This window comes from Cryptomeria japonica, chromosome 3 (genome assembly GCF_030272615.1).
Source record: "Cryptomeria japonica chromosome 3, Sugi_1.0, whole genome shotgun sequence".
Classification (NCBI taxonomy): Eukaryota; Viridiplantae; Streptophyta; class Pinopsida; order Cupressales; family Cupressaceae; genus Cryptomeria; species Cryptomeria japonica.
Window position 1 is genome coordinate 652,638,558 of NC_081407.1, and position 14,238 is coordinate 652,652,795.

Genomic DNA, 14,238 nt, shown 5'->3' on the forward strand with positions numbered 1-14,238 from the left:
ACATTGATATCATTAGTTAAAAAAATTAAACGAACAAAATATTTTTTACATTATTGGTATATTCCAATATTGTTACTTTATTTCTCAAAATTGTCCTTTCCACTTGAAAACTATCATTGTTTGGCAAAAATATTATTACTCACAACTAGGAGCATGATTTAGTAGTATGAGAAATAGTTGTACAATTTTTGGAGGTCATTTAGCTAACACTAGGAAAGTGTTGTGATAGGGTCATGCCTACATGACACTATAAGTGAGGCTACATACCTTATGACTATGAGTATAGGGTACCCTATGTAGGTAGGGTATAACATGCAATTTAAGAGAAGTGAAGAAAATACTAACTAGTGAATAAATCAAGAAACTAGTCAAAAGGATTCTTTTATCCAAAGAATAAAGAATTATGAGATTTTACTATGCCTATACTATGTAGGTAAAATATTCTACCAATGTATAATGATATAGTTCTATGATTTTGGAAGAGAAACATTTTTCTTTGATGGGCTCTAGCAAAGTGCTCCAAATTTGATGGATTGATAATCAATATATTTTTAGGTCTTTTGGATGTAATGATAGGGTCAGATTTGACATGAAATAATCCAAAATGTTTCTACCTTCTAGACTTCACAATCACCTCTCAATTTCAAAATAATAAACTTTACTAGACATATTGAACTTAATTTACTCTAATATGGTCCAAAACAAATTTATAATGCAAAATTGTAAAGAGGAAACCCCCCAAAATCTAGTATTTTATCAAAAAAAATTATTCTTTAGATTATCATGTGAAGTAAGAGGAGCATATTTAACTTTTCAATAGGAATTAAGAACTAGAATCTAAAGCTCTCAAAAAAACTAACATGAAGTAATCGAGCAAAATCTAATATCATTTAAGATTTAGTGTAGAATATTTTGTACCTTGCTAGTTTTGGCTATGTACATAGACATGAGATAAATGAGCTTCAATAAAAGCATAGAAGAAACCAAAAGTGAGAGAATTATTTTATTTTATCAAAGGATACAAATGTATAATATTTATACATGAATATTGTTGTGTGATTATATAAAATAATAATTTGGTTATACAGATCAAGGTGAGACACATGACACCATCCAATTGTGGCATATGTCTTGATCATATGATTTGAGATTTAAAGTAATAATAACCTAAGAACATCTTACGCAAAGTTAAGTAAACTAGTGTGAATAGAATCTAAGAGGTAAAATGGTTAAGTAAGATACCATGTTCACAAATAAAAAATCATATTAAACCTCTTATTATACATTATTCCATAACCACATCTTAATATTTTGTCTCATGTTGGTCATATGATGGTATTTATGATATTGTTGCATGACTATTGATATTATATGATCATGTATACTTTTGTATATTATTACTTATTTTCCTCTCTTTTATTTCCTTGAACAATTTGCATGTAACCAATTAGAGGTAGCATATAAAATCACTAATGATTTAAATTGTGGTTATTACTAGAGTATAGCATTCACAACCCTACACCTTTATCTTTAGGTTATGACATGCTTCCTTCATAACTATAGGCTTCTCACTTTTGGTTATGATGGCTCTTTGCAAGGTGTCCACATCACTCTTTTTCTTATTATGGCTTATTTGCAAGCATGCGAAATCATTAATTTTTAATGGTAGCTCCTTTGTAGCCCTATTCCATTCTTTTTGTTATCATGGCTCATTTATTAGCCCTAACATCTTTATATTTTGAATATGATGTATCCTTCATGTAGACCTACATCTATTCTAGCTCTCTCATAGTCCTTCATCACTCTCTTTTGGTTATGATAGATCATTTATATCCCTACATCTATGATGGCTTAGGTTTAGAATCTACATAACTATTTTTTGATTATAATTTTTTTCCTTCGACTCCTACACCTATGATTTTACTTCTATACATTGTTTATTGACAATATTAAGTGGTCAATAATGCTTATTTCTTTTTTTCCTTAGATGCAACTCATAGAATCTTGTCTTGACATTTTAAAGCAATTTATTATGACTGGAAGAATGTGCAAATTGTCATCCATATGCATATCCTTTTTAAACATGTTTATGTCATTTATTTTTATATTAAATTTTCTTTGTCTTTGACATGTATGATTTATTGTAGCTCACATGCAAGTTAAATTAACAAAAGAATATAAGGGTGAAAATCTCATCTCCAACACATATTCTAATTTGTTGTAGACACACTTCAACCCTTTGTGTAATGCCCCGGTAGGAACCCCGAAGGAAAATCCACAAAAAGGGTGAAACAACAATTTTTTTCTTTTTTTAAAAGTATAAACGTCATAAGTGCATTTACACAACATGCACAATAACACAAGCGGAAGACTTACACCAGAATTCCTTTAAGGGTTACCAATGAAGAATTAACTTCAAGAATAAATTCCACAAAATCATGAATCCACATATACATCATTAACTCAATGATCACAAGAAGCCATAAGCAAATAAAGATTCATCATAGACAAATTGAAAGGATACAATATAATTTCCACTTCAATAAGCATTTACTAACATCATCAAGGAAACTGATAAAAACATCCCAACATAGGATTACATTGCTCTTCCAATACATAGCTTCTCAATATACATATAAGGATAGATCTCATCAAGTTACAAGGTTACATAAGATCAATGATATGATGATACAATGACCACAAGGGTCTCCAAATAACAATAATCTTCAAACAAGAGATGAAGCATGAGTCACGAACCACAGGAACACCTGCGAAGCCAATCCTCGCATGAAGGTACAAATCTAAACATCTGATGGGAAGTGGCACTACCACCTGACCATGTAATTCCCAAATGGAATCACCCACTGTGCTAGGAGATAGTTGAGGACCCTCAAACAAGCATAAGCATGACATGGTCAACAAAACAATACGACTCCATGACAACACAATAAGACTCCACAAGAATCCAAGCGACTCAACATCACATACACAACTGAACTAACATCACAAAACACAAGTGAACCAAATGAGAGAGTGTCATCGCATAGCTTAAGATGGATACCATGGTACAACCTCCATAGGTCTCAGCTCACTGTCCTGGTAACCTCTCCCGAGCCTCTGGTTCCAACTAAGTCTCATGCAGACCCTACTAGCCTTTCGTGAAGACAAGGTGGTCGGTTTGCCATTCCAGGCCTTCTCGCAACATTATGAGCCCTGTACTAGCACTCACCTATGCACGAGGTACAATTATCTTTATTAATGTTATGATACTACCCACCTAATCAATTCATTAGATTACCAGTTATTATCTGACTTTCACTGGGTCGTAATACCTACCACTTTAGGTGCAACCCCCAGGTGAAAGCCACTCTCTCAAAGGTCACTACACAAACATGGTCAGTCCCCGAGGACCCTATGGCGAAGCAGACAGCCATAACACCACTATCAGAAATAAGTGGTCAAACAAGGACATACTGACTCTTGGCTAACCATAAGGCAAAGACACTACATGGTTAAGACAACGAAGCCAACATATATCTCTTGGTCAAGGAACCAATACGCCTCCATAGGACGACTGAACCATAGACCAAAGCAACACATAATACACTTGCAACGTCATTGATTGAAATATGAAATAGGACACTCTTTACAACAGTCACATTATTCATTTTCCCAAATCAATACTCCATTAGGAATGAAATCCACATTAAACATTCAACCGGTTATAACATGAATTCCTAACAGGCATTTAATTCATTTCCAGAATATATCCAAAGCTACCAATTTTAAATCACTAATTCATGCCTTGATTTCCATTGATAAATATATTAACCACATAATAAAAATCACACGAAAAATCACCATTTATGCTTAACATTAAACAACCACTCCAACAAGTTCACTTAAAAAAATTAAAATTAAATTATAACATATCGGTTTGTACTGGTAAGGCACAAGGTCAAGCGGGGGCAAAAGCCGACCCGCAGTAGTGCTGCTGCCGAGGCAATAGACACTACCTACCGGTAGTGCTGCTACCACTAGTAACAACCCTACTGACAAGTAGCACTCCTACCACTGGTAACAGCCGCTACTGCTTGGTAGCAGCCACTACCAACTGGTAGCGGTAGTGCCGCTACCACTGGTAGCAGCCGCTACCAACCAGTAGTAGTCCTACTGACCAATAGCAGTGCCGCCGACCGGTAGTTCTACTACCTGCGGGTAGCAGACACTACTGACTCACGTGATGAGGAAAGCCCATCACGGGAGTGGTAAAGTCTGCAAACAAACCAAAAACGCATGCCTCCAAGGAATTCTAAAACCAAAAGATCACCAAATCAATAACCACAAATAACATTCCATTTCCAGAATTATTTCACAGGCACACACATACAGTGCCAATTTCCAAAATTTCAAGGAAAAGTTTACCAACAAGGTAGATTGTGAAATTAATACACTGGAAAGAATAGCTAGCCAATTCTTGATAGTATAGAAACAAGGATGCACACAGCAAACCCAATCTAACATTCTTTCTTTCAAAAGAAGAGGTAAATCAAGAAGTTGATTTTCAAGATCAAACACACAACAGATAGAGGATCGATCCATTTCCTTCCTAAATGCAAACACATGATATAGATTGCACAAAACCAACAATAATAAACACTATTTCTTCCATTCCAATTATTCCACAAACATCTACAGGAAGATTGCATGAATTTCCATACACAGGAAGCAAACTAAAAATTTCAAAAACAAATTCAAAACAAGAAGGGAACCTCCAACCTTGAAGCAAATAGCAAGCAAGAGGTGAAGAAAATCCAGTCTTGCAACAAGTTCAAATCTCCAGCTCCTCCAGGAAGTTTTCAAGAAATATTTTCTTCTCTCAAAATTTCTCTTCTTCCCCTGCCGTGAATGCCCAGAATGGATTCCCAAAATATCTTTTAACCTAAGCTTCTAGGTTAAATTTATTTCATCCAATCAGATTTAAATATTTTAAAACTAAAAGGCAATCAGAATTATTTCTTTCCAAAAAATAATAATTCTTTCCAATGATTAAATTAAAAAGGCCAAATGGAGAAGTAAAAAAAGGAAGCTTTTATTTATTTCTTCTTTCCATAAATACTTCCTTCAACATAAGCATTTAACCTTTTTAAATGGCTAGGCAATTTATTTATTTCACAAAAATATCAAAGCATCTTTACACAATGCATTAAGCCATTTAACCATTTAATCTAGCAATCAGTAATTTAAATAAATCAATAATCATAGAGCATAATAATCAACTAATTACGCCAACATGAGATAGCATCATCCATTTAAATTAAATAACCATTTAAAATAAATGAAAACATGCAAAACCAAGAAAAATCAAATGACAACTCTCAAATGACCAAACCAAGGCACTATGACTCGCATACCAGCCAGAAGGGAATGACACAACTGACTGACAACACTCACACGAGTGTAACTGCGGTCAAGCTAGGGTACCGCAACTATCTCCTCCACTCCCATCAAATATATAAGGCATGCTCAGACCTGCGAAACTAGGTGGAGTCAATACCCTGTACCTACTCGGTACTAGGACCTGCAATGTCTTTCACCAAAGAATCACAGGTACATATAGACCAATATATATATACAGACATGACATGCACACCGATGAAGGAGAATCATGGCATTCCCTGTCTCACCGGAGTGAGTGAAGGAAAACCATCCCCTCGCATCCCAATACACTTGCAAACACGCAACATATAAATAATGCATCACAATATAAGGGAAAATTGTCAGTCCATGATAAAGATCCATAAAATAAGATTATTTATAAGCACTGAGATACTGCACAAAATCATACACCATAAAGCTAGATAAAGCATGAAATACATTGCATGATATCTGAATCAAAATAAAATAATGTTCCACAGAACAGTTATTGAAGTAACTCAAAACATACAAAAGAGGCTGAACGAGGAGGGGTACTACATCCTCCCCCCCAAGCCTAGGCTTCCTCCTGGAAGCCTAAAACAGATAAGAATAAAGCTCTCTCATCTTCGCTGCATCTTCCCAAGTCACAGAGGACTCATCACTGGGATCCCATATGACCCTTACTTGCTCGATGGTATGACCCCTGAGGGTCAAATCCCGATGTTGAAGGATGTGCACGGGCTCCATGGAAAGCTACCCGTCCTCGACCTACAAAGAATTCCAATCAAGAACATGGGTCACATCACAATGATAAGGACGAAGAACAGAAACATGAAAGACATCATGGATGCGAGATAGACTCGACGACAAGGCAAGACGGTAGGAAACAGGTCCTATCCTCTCAAGGATATCAAAAGGGCCTACAAAATGAGGCACCAACTTAGAGCCCTTTCCATAACGGATCAGACTCTTCTGCAGTCACACTCTCAAGAACACACGGTCACCAATAGAAAACTGGCAATCGACTCTATGAGCATCGACATACTTCTTCTGCCTATCCTGGGCAGCAATGAAATGCCCATGAATTAGCTCAACCTGCTGCTCCATCTCATGAAGCAAATCTGGGCCTAAACACACCCTATCCTCCAACCAATCCCAACTCAAAGGAGTATGGCAAGGATGACCATACAATGCCCAGAAGGGTGACATGCCTATAGAGCTGTGATATCCGTTATTATAAGCAAACTCCACAAGGCAAAGATATTCCTCCCAACGCAATCGTTGATCCATAACATACATGCGAAGCATGTCCTCCAAGACCTGATTCACACACTCAGTTTGACCATCGGTCTCTGGGTGATAAGCTGAACTAAAGTTCAACTGGGTCCCCAAAGCATGCTGAAGTGAGGTCCACAAGGCCAATGTAAAGACAGGGTCTCTATCAGAAATGATCCGCCTTGGGATCCCATGCAACCTCACCACATCTTCCAAGAAGATTTGTGCCACCATTGCAACAGTATAAGAAGATAGAATAGGAGCAAAATGAGCAACTTTGGTCAATCTATCAACAATGACCATGATGGCATCATGGCACCGCAAAGAAATAGGCAACCCTACAATGAAATCCATGGAAATGATATCCCATTTCCAATCCGGTATGAAATTCAGTTGTAAAAGCCCTGCAGGGTGCTGATGCTCCGCCTTCACCCGCTGACATTCCAAGCACTTGGACACAAAATAAAAAATGTCACGTTTCATACTAGCCCAATGATATAACTGTCTAATCTCTGCGTGCATCTTCTTGACACCAAGGTGTGCCGAATAAGGTGCACGATGGGCCTTAGACATGATCAAAACGTGAAGACCCTCCAAAGGAGGTACATAGATCCATCCAAGATGTCTAAGAAGACCATCTGACTCAAGAGCATATCCAGAATATCTACCCTCCAATGGTATTCCAGACTCCGCCACAACTCTAACATCTTGATACCAGGTGTCCTGAGGAAGAACTCCAAGAATTCTCTCACTCAAGTCCACACCAAGGGACAATGCTGCAACCTCATGCCACCTGCAGCTCAAGGCATCTGCAACTACATTCTCTTTCCCTTGAATATAGCGAACATCAAAATCATACTCATAGTGGAATTCCATCCATCTTCGCTATCGAGCATTCAAGTTCGACTGCATGAAAATATACTGCAAACTGCGGTGATCACTATGTAGCTCTAACCAACGCCCCAACAGGAAATGTCTCCAACGAACCAATGCATGCACTACAACTGCCAACTCCAAGTCATGAACTGGATAGTTCAACTCATGATCCTTGAGTTTGTAAGACTCATAGGCAACCACACGTCCATCCTGCATAAGCGCCGCACCTATACCTTCTAAAGAGGCATCTGTGCATACCGTGAAATCTCTGGACGGGTCAGGAACTGCCAAAATCGGAGCACTAACAAGGAGTTCCTTCAAGGTACGAAAACCCAATTCGCACTACTCTAACCAAACAAACTTCTTCCCTTTCCTCTGAAGAGAAGTAATCAGATGGCCTATCCGAGAAAATCTCTGAACAAAGCGACGGTAATATCTAGCCAAACCCATGAAACTTCGAACTTCAGAAACATTGGTCGGCGTTGGCCAATCCACAATGGCTTGGATCTTAGAAGGATCCATGGATACACCTTCTCTCGAAACTATATGACCAACATAGCTCACCTCTGACTGGAAGAAATCACACTTCGCCAAATTCGCAAAAAGTTGATTCTCCCTCAAGCACTGCAATACCTAACACAAGTGCTCCTCATGCTCTTTCATGGATCTAGAATAAATCAATATGTCATCCAAGAACACAAGGACAAAGTGGTCAAGGTAGGTGCAAAAACCCCATTCATAAGACTCATGAACACTAAAGGCACGTTCGTCAACCCAAATGGCACCACTGTGAACTCATAGTGACCATAACGAGTATGAAACATTGTCCTATGAATGTCTGCATCATGAATGTGCAACTGATGATACCTAGACTTCAGGTCTATTTTAGAGAACACCTTGGCTCCCTTCACCTGATCAAAGAGATCATCAATCCGAGGCAATGGATATCGGTTCTGGATGGTTACCTTATTCAACTGTCGATAATCAATGCATAATCGAAGAGAACCATCCTTCTTCTTGACGAAGATAACCGGGGCACCCCAAGGAGAAACACTAGGACGAATGAATCCCTTGGCCAAAAAATCCTCAACTTGCAACTTCAACTCACTCAACTCTTGAGTAGTCATCCGATATGGTGCTCTTGAAATAGGTTCCACACCAGGAACCAAGTCAATGTGAAAGTCTGTCTCGTTTCAGAGGCATACCAGGAATATCCAAAGGAAACACATCCGCATACTCTCGAAGAATAGGGTGACCATCAAGAGAGATTTCTCGACTCTCTCCCTCATCCACATCCTTAAAAGAAACTACAAAAAGCTAACACCCTTGACGCATGCACCGCCTAAGTTGCATAGCGGAAATTATACGTAAGGATATCGATCATTGATCTCCAACGATCCCCACCCTCCTGCCACAGTCATTTACACACTTTACTATCTTCAAATGACAGTCTACACGAGCGCTATGAGATGATAACCAATCCATCCCCAACACAACTCCATAGGACCCCAAAGGAATGACTTGAAGGTCAACTAAAGTGACAAAGGGTCATAGGTCCAATTCACAACTAGGAACGAAGGCATCTACAAACACTTGCACACTGGTAGCCAACTCTACTTGCCACTTATCTACCTACTTAGCAGACATGAGCCCGTACCACTCCACAATGGATGAAGAAATAAAAGAATCTGAAGCACCAGAATCAAAAAGTACAGAGATAGGGGTACCACATAACACACCTGTGGTCTCAATCACCGTACTCTGATGCTCAGCCTGGCAGTCATCCACTGCTGCAAATACTCTATGGGATCTACCTGCATCCCCCACTGTCGGCTCTAATGCGGCTGGCCTTTGACTAATCGACTGATGCAAATGTCGAGGACACAAAGTAGCCTTGTGGCCAAACTGACCACAAGTGAAGCAAGCACCACTGTCAGGTCCTCTACTTCCAGATGGCCCACTAGACTGTTGAAAGCTCTCCCCACTAGGGGCCTGAGATGCTCCCTAAGAAGGCTGCCCTGGAAAGGTCTGCCTACCCTTCTACCATCTCCTACTCTTCCGGGACTGAGAGATGCCACCCTCCTGGCCGTGAGACTACTTCGGTCTCGGCGACGGCTGCTGCTGCTACCCACCCTTGGTGGGTGCCTGAGGACTCCTGAAAGGTGCAGCAGCCTGGGACTGATTCCCTTGACCTCTAGACCCACTGAAAGGATCACTCCCAATCTGAAATCTAGACTAGCCACCATGAGCACGGCTAAGGTTCTTCTCTACCAACCTGGCTTTCGCCATAGCTACCTAATAGGGAGATTGAGTGAGAAGTTACTCAATCAGTCTGAATTGGTCTAATTTGACAAGTGGACCCAAGGATATACTTTTCTTATGTTTTCAATTAGTGTTTGACAACATCAAACCCGAACACCCACACTACTCCTCAAACAATCACCCTATTGTGTGTTATGCAACATTGTTCTAGTTTGCTTCCTCAAGCTACTCAAATCCTCCGCCATAGGTCCAAACTCCAAAATTATGTCTTAATTATCAAAATTAATTGGAATATGTCCATTGTGTGTCTTTCAACCACTTTTCACAATTTTGGAAGGTTCTTACACCCTTGGGAAGATCGGGTTCAACTTTTAGTGAAAACAAGGCTAAAAGGCTACTAGCCCGTGGAGGCCTAATTGGGTGAATTTTGCTTGCATAGGGAAATGATGACCATCACAATAATGAAACATGCCTTGTATGATGTCAACAAGGTCCAAGATCAAGGTTTTTTTTGGTCTTGGCTCCTAAGAAGGTGGTTTAATCGATGTCCACATTTTTAGGCAAGAAAAGAGGGTTTTAAGAGGGTTTTGCACATGAAACAAAGGAAGTCTCTTCTAAATCCCACACCAAGCTTCTAAACTCTTGTATATCTTCTACCATATCATTTAGAAAACTTATTCAACATTTCCCTGCATGACATTATAACAAACACTTGCCATACAACAATAAAATGATTGTTAAAATGCATTGTCGCTGCTAATTCGCTATTTTTCTACACTTTGAAGGGTTAGAACTCATGAAAAACTTCACCAAAGCATGTAAATAACTCCAAGAAATTTTTTTAGCACTTTTAACAAGATACCCAAGCATGGATATGGTCATCAATCAACTTTGGATTCAAAAATACATTAAATTCGCCAAAACTGGGTACTTGCTGCCAACCACTACTTCAACACATTCAGACAATAATAAATTTCAAACAAGAAAAAAATAGTCCAATCTCTTCGGCAGAGTTTTAGAAAACTTTATTACAAGAAGCATATCTAAAATTCATAAAGATCCAACGGTGCAATAAAAAGTTATCATCTCTGCACCGAGACCAATTTTGAGTGTCATAAATCTAGAAAGTGTATGCTTGCTGCCAACTAGAGTTAACAAACACTTGCAAGATGAAAAGTAAATTGTTTGGAACTCCAAATGCATCCAAAACCCCTTGAATGATAGTGCAGACCTTTGCCTCAAGTTTTCTTACTCAAATTGGTTTTGAGCACAAACAAGTTTGGTCTTACTCACATTTCTAGGCAAATCCATCACCAATTTGCCTAGCATATGCTCAAAAACTCTTCTTTCTCATAGCCTTGACAAAAATGTGAAATATTTACACTATACAAGTGCAATACAACTTTTCTAAGTCCATCCATGGGAGCTCAAACCTGGATTTAGACAAATTGATGCATTTTTGAGGCCCAAACCCTTGGCAGGGCAGGGCAGCCAAAGAGCAAAAATGAAACTATTTTTGTACAACCAACTTCCAAACACAAAACCTGCAATCTAATTACATGAGGAGCATTGAATATACAATAAAATTACTACTCAAAAGGTACAGTACAGAAATGAGGAGTCCCAATATGGACTGCTATACAAATGGAGTCAAAATATGAGAGTGATGCTCTGCAAAAAAAGAGATTGGTAGGATGACAAAAACACAAACAACAAGCATTCGTGTTAGCAAATCAGAATTCAAACAATAGCCTAATCAAGCATATCAAGAGAGATAACAAATAAGAAATGGAAAGCATGCAAAGACACAAGAAGTAAACTAAATTCCTCCAAATGTTGACCAAAACGTTCATAGTGGCTCCTCCCTTGTTCCTCTCCTCTTCAAGTTCCAAGTTAGTGTAGCTCTCAGCAGCTTTTTGCACTATTTTTGGATGTCTTATGGAGATTCAAGATTATGAAATAAAAAGCTCATGAAATGCAAACATGAACAAACTAGAAATGAGATTATGGTCTAATCTAGTGTTGATTTTAGTCCAAAAGAGTAAATGTAAATGCTTACGCTAAATGCTTTCTGAAATTCACTATAGGTTAAATGCATACAAGTTTTTCAGGATTTTTGGATATTGAAGAAATGAGCTCTATTTATAGGGAAAATGGAGCAATGGATAGTTGAGATTGAGTAATCTCAACAAGGGTCAGGATTGAATGATATTCAATCCATGTGAGGACTTTCAACCCAATCTCAGGATGACAAGTGTCAACATGAGATGGGTTGAGAGGAGAGGGAAGAAGCATTAAATTTTTGACATGACCTGAGGGTTAACTTGGGAGTTAAGGTCAAGGCTGGGTTGAGTGAATAAATTTATTATTCAAAGAATAAAGCTTTTATCCAATGGATAAACTCTTGTGCAAAGGTTAAAGGGATAACCATGGTCAAAGCAATAAATGCTTGAGGAGACACATGAGTCACATGATGGTTAAGTTAGGGGTCAAAGTCCCTAACCATGGGTGCAAGTGGATTTAACCATAAATGGTCATGTAAGAGCCATTAATGGTTTGGAAGACTTTAGAGGTTAGCTTGTTGGACACATAAAGCAGTAAACGCTTTTCAAAGACTTTGGAGTCTTTGAGAAGTGACTCCAACTTGCTTAGGAATGTGACAATAATTAGGGGATGGATTAGGCTAATTAGAAAGGGGTTTCGAAGAATCTAGAAGGGGATTAGGATTGCGAGTGGGTTTGGTGGGTGAGGGAAAATATGATTTTTATTAAAATAAAATTCATTTATTTCAACAAATAGGTGCAAGTTGCATTTTTAGGAAAATGCAAGTGGGGGGGGCGAAATTAATGATTTAAATAAATGTTTTATTTATTTATTTAAAAGAGGAAAATTGATTAAATTGAATAAATAGGATTTATTCATTTAATTGATTGTGAATTTAGTTTAATGAATTAATTAAAATAAATTGAATAATTTATTTAATTAATAGGAGAATGGTTGAGGATGAATTAATTAAATGTTAATTTAATTAACTGATGGCTAGTGGATTTTTAATCAAATAAATAGCAACTATTCATTTAATTAAAATGGATAGATTTATGTGACTACATTTGCCCCTCTTTGAGATGGTGTGGTTTATTGCATCATTTCAAAGAAAGAAAAATAGGTGTGAAGAAATATGCCCCATAAAATATTAATTTAATGGGTGGTATGCCCCCTCGAGAGATGGGCCGAAAATTTTGAAAAATCGGGTGATCTCTTGAAAAAGAATGAAAATTGGCAGGGTGGTAGAAGAGAAGATTTTAGCAATATTGGTGAAAAATAGAAGAAATCGGAGATAAAATGGAGAAATGGGAGGCTCGGGAAGTTCACGGGGACCACGGCGGTGAGCGAGGGAAAATTAGGGGTACGACGAAGGGTATATATGGGGGGAAAGGGGTAAAAACAGGTTCATTTGCATTCGCGTCCATAGTGAAATTTGAGCTCTGGGTGTGACCTTCTGGAAGAGCAAGGAGCAGTCAGGATGTTGGTTCCCATAGCAGAGCACCGTTTAGAGCGAGTCCCTCGATTCCAGCGGCCAGACGACTATGGACCACCGGTATGTGAATTTGAATTTTTGAATTTCATGCATTTTTGGTATATTTTTTTCTTAGTCCAAGTTGAGTCAACACAATAGCACTAAAACGGTGTTTTGGCATTGTTGTCAATTAAATTAGCACTATTGTGCCGCTATAGTGCTATTGCATAGTGGTTTTAGCACTTTTGTCAAGTCTAGCGCTATGGTATAGTTGTTTTAGTGCTTTTGTTTGTGTAGCGCTATTGAGTAGTTGATTGAGCGTTATTGTTGTGAGGTGGCGCTATTGCATAGTCAATGTAGCGCTATTGTTGATTTAGCGCTATTGCATAGTTGAGTTAGCGCTTTTATAAGCATATTAGCGTTGTTGTGTTCAAAATAGCGCTTTTGTATAGGAAAATAGATGCCCCAGTGTGTTGTGAAAAATAATCTCCTGATACCAATAATGGATGGATGGAGATGTGAGGTGAGAGTTGTTTTGAACCATAGTAGCCCTGATGAGACTTAGGTCATTAGGATAAATGCATGTTGAAGTCTAGGTGTGCCTTGATTACTTACCTATTGAAACCCGAAGATACTTGATCAAAGTATCTGTTGATAGTCTAGGTTTAAACTTAAGAAAGTTTGAAACAAAACAACTGATGATGATGGTTAATGCACGTGTGTAGGAGGATCTTCGCGTCTTATGGATGCATGAGAGGCATCCCGCCACACAGGTGTTGCGTGATCGATTGACAAAGGCCGAGGTGGATTGCATTGTAGCGACACGTCTGTATGATGTTATGTATATGCCCGTGATTCAGACAAATCACGGGTTGATCACAGCATTGGCA